This window comes from Dermacentor variabilis, chromosome 5 (assembly GCF_050947875.1).
Source record: "Dermacentor variabilis isolate Ectoservices chromosome 5, ASM5094787v1, whole genome shotgun sequence".
Lineage (NCBI taxonomy): Eukaryota > Metazoa > Arthropoda > Arachnida > Ixodida > Ixodidae > Dermacentor > Dermacentor variabilis.
The window spans coordinates 80,684,770-80,696,135 of NC_134572.1; positions in this window are offsets into that span (position 1 = coordinate 80,684,770).

An 11,366-nucleotide genomic window follows, 5' to 3' on the forward strand; every position below is an offset into this window, starting at 1 on the left:
GGGGTTTTCCTCGTTCCGGCAAATCGTGTCATTCGAGAATTTCGTCTGCATAAGAAAACAACATTGATACCCATTGAACTTGTGGCAGTCAGAGAGGTAGTTATCTACACTGCGGCAACCTCCTCAACTGCGGAAAGCGTTCAGTGAGGCGTAACTTTTCCAGTAGGGATGTCAACTTCCCTCTCTCATGGCTCGTACTAAATGTAACAGAAAGGCACTGGAGCCATGCGGAAAATCGCCACAGACATTTCCAAAGACTAGGCCTTAGAATAACGTTAAGGCTACCACAAAAAATTTCCGCAATGAAGTGCCAGTGTTCTGCACCGTCTTAAACTGATAGTGGCGTTTCCACGTCATTACATTCACTTCAGGCCGTGACGACGTCTCCAAAGCGTGAGCGGCGCCATGTGCACGAATATATCAAGCATGCGGTACATAATTTTTCTCAATACTTAGAAGATAGACAGAAGTGGCCCGGTATTCTTGCTAGTCTCGACACCCAGCCATTGCCAGAGGACGTGATGTTGGGCCCCTCGTGTGACCATAATCTACTTTCAGGCCATCCAGGCCATACGTGATTTTTCAAATACAGTTCTGAACTCAAGGCTACAAGTAGACATTTCTATTATGCGCTTTGCCTCTTTCCTCAATCACCCATCCTGTTCCCCTTTCCCTCTTACACTTCCTCCCTGTGAAAGGTAAGAGTGCACCTCAGGCCGGCCTCTATGCCTTCCTTGTTATTAAAAACTCTCTCTCTATCTTTCTCTTCTTCACTGTGATGTCCCCTTACCACTGCCTCACATGAGGTCTGTAAATAAATAAGCAAATAGATAAATAAAAGAGCAGAAAGCAAAGGCGGTGATGGTTTCCGTGTTGAACTTATTTTTTTAACCCTTCATTCATTCATTTGAAATGCGATCTAGCCTGCTGTGTCGCCAGCCTTTTTTTTTTTTTTGCGGGTGTGTTCCTTCCATTTTGACATTAAATGAAGCATAAATGCTTACCAAAGACACGGAAACACATTGGAATCATACCGGAATGACCTGTCCGCTCGCAATGTTTCTAGACGCGCGGCGCGAGTGTACGTGGCGTAGAAAAATATAGTCGTCGTGGGCGCTTGACGACGAGAACTCAAAAGCTATGAAGGCGGCGGCATAATTTCCGTAGCCTAATATTTTAGGCCTAACATTTTTATAGCGTAATATTTTACGGGACATCCGCGAAAGGTCAAGCGAGAGTTTTGACACGGGGTGGTTGGCCGTCCTGCACAGGCCGCTCGTGGGACATTGAGGAGTTGACAGAAAGTTTTACCGTAGACTTACCTGGTGGTCTATCTGTACCGTTGTATCATACAGCAAAAGAAATATTGCTAATTAACATTTTAATTATTCACTTCAGGTCACATGTTGCAATGGCGAAATTTAGGCCGATAGGTATAGCGAAGTTAGCTTAGTAGGAACTGTCAGCCTAGCACCATGCACCTCTGAGATATCGAACATTATAGTATCCTACGAAATGCATGGACGTTTCAGCGAACAGTTTTAAAAAAGCGCGCGTCAAATAGTTTGGGATTACCTTAACTTACCTTAGCAGGCTTTGGAGGCGAATATCACGAAAGTGGCGTTAGTCTTAGGGTTTCTGCTGAGCAGACGTGACTACACTATGCTGCTCAATTTCAATTTCGCACTTGGAACAAGCGCCTGCAGTCGAATAATTACAATCTTGTGAATCTTTTAAATTAGCCATCCGGAGATTGTAATCTGTCGCACAAGTAACATCCATCTCTTGCGGTAATCCAACTGATCAGCGCGAAATGTGTTATACGCTCTGTGCGATTTCTTTGTAATTTGTCCGAAATAAAAAAAAAAACGTGGGGTTCAAGTACAAGGTTATTGTCATTGCATGTACAAGAAACGGGCTTACATATTATATACACTATAAGGAGGGCCCAGAGGGAGAAACAGCCAGGGGGACCTCCTATCATTAGTGGGTGCATAAGAGTATTAGAGCAGCAAGTAGAGGGCGAACAAACAAACAAAACAAAAAAGGATAAAAAACGCATCAAGAAATACAATTCGTAAGGAACAAGTTATAATAAATAGAAAACAATTTAATATGTATTAAAAACAGCGTGATACAGCAATATTACAATAAATAATCATAAGAACGAATATCTAGTAATAAGTAACAAGAAATTTGGCTCTTCTGCATATTACTAACAAAGAAAAATACAATGTGTTTTACGAAAATATGAAGCCTAACGATACAATAATAAAAGTAATGTGAAGAAAATGTTATAATTATGAAAATGTATTTTTGACAAATGAAAAGATGGATCTGCTAACAGTATTCTTTTCATATTGTGTTTAAAGAACTGAAATGAAAGAGAAGACTTAATATTAACAGGAATGCGATTCCAAAGTGAAATACCATATAAACGAAGTGTAAATTTTTCATAGTTTGATCTGATTTTAGGTAATAGAAGATTATTGCGTTTTGAAAACCTAGTATATTTTTGTTCACGAAGTTATCAAAAGGAAGACTGTCTAAGGTTATTTCACGATGAAGGAGACGAAATGTAATGAGTGACAACTTGTGATAGAACAGCTGTTGAATGAGTAAAACGTTAAGATGTTGATAGATAGGTAAAGAATGGCAACGGAATCAGCTAAAAGTCATTTATTTTATTGCCTGATTTTGAATTCGTTCAAGTGGTCTGAGATGAATGGCATATGTATTACTCCATGAAGATAAACAGTGTGATAAATGTCTATTAATATAAACGTGATACAACGATCTAATAGCATGAGGTTGGAAGAATGCACGTGTTTTAATGACAATGTGGATGCCAAACGAAACCTTTTTATGAGCGAGTTGGCATGGCTGTTGAACGTAAGATATTTGTCGAGAGTAACACCAAGAAATTTAACAGTGCCAGATGTCGGTATAACATAAGTATTTACCGAGACAGTTATGGAAGAAGAAATCGCCGTTTGTGGGTTATGAAATAGTACAAACGTTGCTTTTAAAGGATTGATTTGAAGTTGATTATCTGTGGACCAGGGATACACATTTTTAAGATCAGTGTTAAGTGTGTCTTGAAGCGCGGTAAGCGATGTCTGTGATGAATAAATGATCGTGTCATCAGCATATTTTTTATTGTGTTTTACGTGCCAAAACCACTTTCTGATTATGTGGCACACCGTAATGGAGGACTCCGAAAATTTCGACCACCTGGGGTTCTTTAACGTGCGTGTCAGCGTCATATAACAAACAGTTACAAGTGGTAAGTACATTTGGTAGATCACTTATAAATAATAAGAACAACAATGGACCTAGTATAGAGCCTTGGCGAACGCCACAGTTAATTACTTTAGTAGAAGAGAATTGGCCATTAAGATACACGACTTAAGGCCTGTTATACAAGTAGCAACGAATAAGATTTAAAGGTGGACCCGTAATACCGAACGATTCGAGCTTATACAGAAGAATAGAACTATCCAGAGGGTCAAATGCTTTTGTTAGACCGATGAATATGGCTCCTGCAACAAACCATTCATCAATAAATTGTTTAATGTTATCCGTGAAGTTAATTAATGCAAATTCCGTCGAATAACCCTGCCTAAAACCAAACATGGAACGGAGAAGGAAGTTTAAATTCATTTAGATAGTGCATTAGACGAGTGTATATAAGTTTTACGATGACCTTACTAAAAAACGGCAAAATGCAAATTGGGTAGTAGTTATTAATGTTTTCACGAGACGCCTATTCTAACATAGGGATTACTTTACCATGTTTCAGCAAATCAGGAAATATGCCTGTGCTAAAAATTTTGTTAACGATGTCTGTAAAAACTAATGATATGTCTGCCGCAACTAGTTTTATTCTAGAAAGCTGAATAGAATCTAGGCCAGGTCCAGTAACTTTAAGAGAAGAAATTACCTCTAAAACTTCTTCGAAAGAAACCGGTCGAAGGACGCGGGTGGGGAATCATCCCACGTCTACGCATTACGCTTGCCAAGGCGTGGGATCGTTCCCCACCTGTGGCAAGTTGTTTTTTCATCCACTTTCATTGCCATGAATTTATCATCTCTTTAAGTCAATTAGTACGTACAAGTAATTTCCCCTATGTTTTCCTTGGCGTCTTTGTTTGTATTTTCTTCATCATATCATGAGAAGCCAACAGACAGTTAAAGCACGTCGCACAAATCTTGAAACCATTTTCATTGAACCAGTGCTGCAAGTTTGAATAGTGTGTGTAAAGTCCTTCGTTAAAACGAGCTGGAATGTAGACGACTGGGTATTGGGCTCTCGGTGTCAGTATGGCATAATGTAGCAGGTTCCTTTTCATTTTTTACTATGTTTTACATCAAGTATATTATTCAAGTGGTTCGACAGATGTTTACAAGTATGCTAAATATGAAACAGAGAATGTTCTCACACCTTAAGTTCCTGTAGATAGTTTTAAAGCTCGCATGGAGTCAACGCTCTGTAACTTTTTATAAAGACATGTGGCGAAAAGCATCCTTTCAGTGAACAGAAGCTATTGTAACCTGAAGGGAGTCGTAGAATAGTTACGTTATAATATTCACAATTACTCAGCCAGTCCTTCGCAGACTTTTTCAAAACGCAATGTTTCGGGAGACCTTCAACATCTCTTGATTTACTGAACTTTCTGGGTTCGCATTCCTTGTTGTCTTTCCAAGGTTTCTGTCGCACATGCGCGTCAACCTTGTGAGAATAAAGAGTGAAGGAAAATTTTATATTTAGCCTGAATGCCTCGCACGCATGTTTTTAACCGCCTCTTCCAGGTTGGGCAAACTGGCGGGATCCCTATTCGATAGTGCCTCTGCCGAAGTCGCTGGTTTTAAAGTTTGTGACAGTTCTCTTATGACTGGCCGTGTACCTGATGGCAAAGTGTGCAGCTATACTCGTCAAGCCTCTTGAGTGAGTTCGCATTCTCTCGTGTAACATAACTTCGTCACGCTCGCTCATAAACCGACCAATTTTTGGAGCGCTGCGCTTTCAAAGCACTAGTTGTTCTTCGTTAGCACTCCTTAGTCAACAATGCTTACGATGTTCGCGTCTCGTATGACATGCGCGTAATACTTCTTACTTTTGTGCGTAAGGCCACTGCGTACTACCTGATGTCGTATGCATAATCTAATTTAAATGCGTCATCCTGAGATTACAGTCCGCACGGCAGCTACAGGTTTAACGGCCACGCAAATATTTCTCAGACCACTAAAGAGCGCTCAGGAGCCCGAACAGAAGAGTCGCACGAATTCTGGTCTACCCTGCAAAAGTTTCTTGAACTTCAAGAAAGAATGTGCCGCAGCTAACACGAACAGCAGCAGTCAAGTGCAGTCGTGACATTATTGGCATGCATCGGTTCGTCACCATGCCAGTTCAAGTTGGAATCGGTTGGCACATGACAAGGGTAATTGGACATCGGAGGGAGAGGACTTCGTCCTGCAGTTAATGATGATGATGATGATAATGAGGAGGAGGAGGAGGAGGAGGAGGACGACGACGACGACGACGACGACGACGACGACGATGATGATGATGATGATGATGATGATGATGATGATGATGATGATGCATTATAGTTAGGTTAGGTTAGATCCTTTAATGTGAATTCGAGGGATCACCTGTAAACTGAAATGTCTTAAATGAACTGTTCAGAAATAAAACAGCTATGTTACGACACGTTTCTCTTTGTGTTTATCTCCTTCCCGAAATTATGAAGCGCGAAAAATTACAACAGGGAGTCCACGGGACCGCCGTCTTTGCCTACACAAACAGAAGGCGGTTAGTTGGAAACGAGAAAACACCGCACTCTCTTGAAACGTACACCTTATGAGCAAACCCGAGAAGAATGTCAGAGGCCATTGCACATTTTTATCAGCAACTTTGCGCAGCCTGTCCCCGCGAACAACGCCTGTGGGTCAGTGCTTATCAAATTTTTCCGCTTTGGATGTTCTAACGGATGCCGCTTACAGAACTGCGATACCTGTTTCTCCTGTGTACTTAGATTTAGGGGCACGTTAAAGAACCCCCGGTGGTCCAAATTTCCGGCGTGCCTCATAATCAGATCGTTGTTTTCGCACGTAAAATGTCATAATTTAATTATCTGTTCTTTGTCCACAGCCACGAATTTGTAAACTTCTTGTTTCCATTCTTTTCAAACTTACCAATTTCCGAAATTTTATTTTTAACAATTGAGGCCTTGAATCAAAATTCAGCTTGAAACAGTCACTAGAAACTAACTTTCCTCTGAAAAAGAACAAACTTTACTAAAATCGACGTAGTGCTTATCTCAGAAAAGTGTTTCTGCGTTTTACATGCATTCTGGTAGGCAGCATCGGAGTTGGGCCCCAGCTAAAGCTAAGTTTACTTCCGTTTGAACATTGCTTCGTTTTCATTGTACCGCAGCTCTGAAGGAGTTTTACTTCTGTAATCTGCTGCAACGCTCTGCTGTCTATTGTAAAAGCGAAAAGAACCCCCATAAAGCTATCCCTCAGCGTTTAGTCCTGCCTCCTGTTTTTGGGCAAACAGATTGATTGATTGATTGATTGATTGATTGATTGATTGATTGATTGATTGATTGATTGATTGATTGATTGATTGATTGATTGATTGATTGATTGATTGATTGATTGATTGATTGATTGATTAGAGTACCCAGAGTGCTGTGCTTGCCTTCCGATTTGACTCATACAGTGACAAAGATAGGGTGACTAAAAGAAGCAACTGCCTCTAAAATTTGTCCAACCACTTCTCTGGCACAACATTCAACGTACACACTGCGAACACTTATTAAAAGATTACTTCTGCCGGCTGAGTGCGTTCACAAACTATGCACACGATACAACACCACAACAGCCAGTGGAAAAGATCGTGCGTCACGAGGGTGCAAATCAATTGACTAATACCATGCCACGGGAGATGTGCATGCGAAGCTCCTGGGACAGGGATGATCAGTCGCTCTGGATTTATCTGCGTAAGCGAGGTCACAAATTATCACGAACGTTTGTTCCAAGAGCTGACCTGTAGTAAAATACTTTGGTTATGCACATAACAGTAGAATAAATGGTGATGCGTGCGACTCTTAGTGAAAGTTTATCTCACATACTTATCAGAATGGGAACATTTATTCGTTTATCAAATGCGATTAGTTCAGTTGTGTGCATTGTGTCTGGTGCTGGCGGAATGTCGCTCAAAGCAATACCCAGGTAATAACTTTCCTCCTCAAGCTGGCGCAGTCGGGGTCCCTACAGCAAAGTGGAGAAGTGTGTTCCTTCATATAATGAGGACGTGGAAGTCAATACTTGTTGTGCGCTGTCACAGCAAGTTGGCACGAGATGGCACCATTTTTCGAACAGTATCTGTCGATATCTTTACAAGGAGTGCGCTTCCCTTGTGTGCGTTCGCTCGGCCATGCGGCTTAGAAGGTCGGGCTCAATTGCAAGGATGAGCACGTACGAACTAGACGTTCTCAAGCACTGCTTCGGGTCCACGTGATCGCCTGAAACAGCCTGAAACCTTGAGGTATTAAGAATCCGCCCCTCGATCTTTTGAAGGCACAATAACGCAGGTCCTCTTGGACTGCCATAGTTGAAGCGTTTGCCCCACATTCTCGTTCCAGAAGTGATTTTATTTATTTATTTTTAGCATTTAGCATTATTATTAGAATTATTTAGCATCTTTTAGAGCGAACTTTTATTAGGAGTATCACAAGCAAAAACAAAACCAAAAAAGCACGGGCCAGTTTTGTTCTTATCAACGGCGTAATCTAAATTATGTTGTTTAGCATCCCAAAACCGCAGAGTGTGTTATTTGGCAAGCCGTATGTACCAGAGGGCTCCCTATTAACTTTGACTACCTGGAGTTCTTGAACTTGCCCCGAAAGAACTGCACAAGAGCATTTTCGCACCCTGATACCATCGGAATGCAGCTGCCGTGACCGGAAAACGAACCCGCAACCTCGTGCTCAAAAGCGTAACGCCAGAGCTGCTGAGCTTCACGCGGCGGGTAGCGCTGTTGTCTGCTGCAGTGGTGGCCGCAGCGTGAACAGCTGTTTGCAGTCGCCCGCGCCACGGCTTTGCCCGGCGAAGGTCTCACATGTGACAGCGGATATCCCCCCCCCTACCTATACTCGCGTTGGCTGCAGTTCAACGCGCTACCTCCTTTCTCTCTCTCTCTCTCTCTCTCTATTTGCCTTGTCTCATATACGCCAACACTGCTTGCTAACTACTTGGTGCGTACAGTCAACCTAGTGTTTCCACTATCGAATAAAACGATTTTTCGTAAGTTATGATAAAGTTTGTGGCGTTAGCTAAATCAGCTAATCCCGAAGATTCCACGTGGTTTTAGTTACAGTAATGACCTCTGCTTCAGCGTGACGTCAGTAAAACAGAAAGCAGGGTGTTTTGCTAAATGTTAGAAATATTTAGTGCAAAGCACCGCCGACTAATAACTTACTGAGTGGCTCCCCGGAAACGGATGTGCGTGAAAACTGTGGCATGAAAAGCACGCAAGGACGAACAACATTCATGACGTGCGCAGCACTGGTAGGCCCTGTATGAAAGTAGACTGAATCGAACGCGCGGCATTTATTGAAGCTGCTCTGCGGGGGCACGGAACTCGTATAACGTTCATTGATAAATTCAGATTCCTAGGATTATCACGCTTAGAATTTCGCCAAAACGGCTTCAAATACATGCATACAAAGCCAAAGTAAGTATTTAAGGGGCAACTTCAGCTCGGGCCCAACTCCGAGACGCCGCCTATACTCAAATACATGTAAAACGCAAAAACACTTTTCTGAGATAACCCCTGCACCAATTTTAATGATTATTATTGCAAGTGAGAGAGAAAGTAAAATTCTAGCGTCTGTTGCAAGCGGAATTTCGATTTAGGGCCTGAAATGTATTGAAAGAATTTTCAAAAATTCCAAAGTTCGAAAAAAAGTAGAAGCACGAGGTTTACAAGACACTCTCCGTCAAAAACAGACATCGCGGTTTTTTAAACGGCATCCATTAGACCATTCAAAGCGGACAAATTCTATATGTTAATATATATATATATATATATATATATATATATATATGCGTGAATTTTTTACGTTGAGTACAAGGGTTCTGCAAAATCTGTATTTCCGTACTACTAATTTTTTTGTATTTATGTGTAACATATCAATTTTGTCCGCTTTAGGTTTACTATTAGGTACAATTCACTGAATTGTTATATCTTGATAGTTTCGTTTTCTGAAAATTTTTTATTTGCGCCACTTCTTGATAAAAAAGTGACGACCTAAATCAAAAATTCGAAACCAGCAGTCACTAGATTTCAAGTTTTTTTAGTGCAACGAACCTCGTCAAATTTGGCGCAGTGGTTGCCGAGAAAAACGAATTCTCATTTTAGATGTATTTAAATAGCAGTACCCGAGCTAAAGCTTCCTCTTGATTCACTTACGCAATCATAGGCTCAACTGCTTGGAATTTTTAGGCGGTACGCTGGTTAGTTTCTGCCAAAAAAAAAAAAACTTTTCTATCTAATCTTGACCGAACTCTTGAAGAAGTTCTATTTGGCGAAAGCGCTTGCAGACTGAAGTGCTGTTAATAAAAATTCAAGAATATCCTCTCATCCTGAAATAAACCTTATTTTGCTGATAAAATGCACATTATTAAGTATTGACGCGTTGTTTCGATACCTTTACGGAAAATATCGCAATAAATAAGGTTAGCACCAAAAAACTCGCTGAACTCAGCTGGTTTTTTTTTTCCTCATCGGTAACTTGGCATAATAACATCTTTATTAGGCGTGTTGTGGCATCTATGTGCAGCAGTGTGTTTCTTTTTCTAAGTTATTACCGATTTTATAAAGAGAGGTCTTTCGTGCGTTTGACATCGCCTAACACTTCCTGCGGTTACATACTTCTTGCAACTGTTTTTTTGCTTTCTGTTATCTCTTTGGCAGGTATGTTTTATTTCTTGTCCTTTGTTTCGCCGTTGTTAGTAAACACTAAACTTAATTTATTGTTCTTCGGTATAACCTAGTTTCTTGAAGTAAAAAAATAAACAAATGCCAGAAAAACCCGTCTACGATACTAGTATGCTGTGCGAAACCATTCGCACAGCATAAATGTTTTAGTCAGCTGTCATTGCAGCCGATTGAGTGGCGCTAGACGGTGCATTCGTCCGTTGGCATTTGCAGCCAAACTCACTGCGCGTCTCTGGAGACCTTGTCGGGACACTGTAATTACGAGTAGTTTTAATGAGGTGCGGGAGCAACGAAAATACAGGACCAACCCATTCGAAACCATAACGAAGAGTAACGCTTTATTCACAACACATACTGCACGTGGACAAGTAGGCCACACAAGTCAACCATGCTTACAAACGCACTACAGTAGCAACCACGACATATTCGTCCTTGCAGGGTTGAGCGCAGAGGAAACTAAACACACTACAAATTCTACCGGACCGGTGGCACAAGCTTGGGTGACCACATCTTGTGCGGCCACCGCGGGGTCACTACAGTGAACATCCTGTTCCTCATCAGTCCGCCCAGCAAGTGGGCTTCTTGGTCTAGTTGGACCAATTGGATTAAAGAAACGATAAAGCAATGGAAATGATGATGCATTAAAAAACAACTTGCCGCATGTGGGGAACGACTCCATGTCCATATAGAGTCCCACGTAATGCGAAGACGTGGGACCTTATACGGGCGTTGGATCGTTCCCCACTTGCGGCAAGTTTTTTTGTCATTTCTTTAATTCAACTAATAAGTAAAAGTAATTTCCCCTATGCTGTCCTTGATGTCTTTGTTTGTTGACTTCTTATGGTGTGATTAATAAATATCGGGCCCCTCGGTTTTCTTTCTTCTCGTTCGTTAAATAACGAGGGTTTTCTCGTTCGTTATATAACGAGGGGCATCAATGTTACATAACATTGATGCCCTCATGTAGCACGTGTGGATTTATTGACCAACTTACTTAATCCAAAAATACCACGTATTCGTGACGCCTGCGGCAGAACGGATGTTCCACATCCGCCACCATGGTTTGTGACTGGTGGCGCTGGCTAACACTCCCAGGGTTAGTTCTAGTAGTAAAACATAAATACCCCAGAAAATGGAATGGAAAACGGCGCCGCGGTATAGCTCAATCGGTGGAGCATCGCACGCGTAATGCGAAGGATGTGAGATCATTCCCCACCTGTGGCAAGTTGGTTCTTCATCAATTTCTATTCCCATTAATTTATCATTTCTTTAATTCAATTAGCAAGTAAAATTAATTTCTCATATGTTGTACTTGGTATATTTGTTGTCCTCCTAAGGTGTGTGTGTGTGTGTTTGT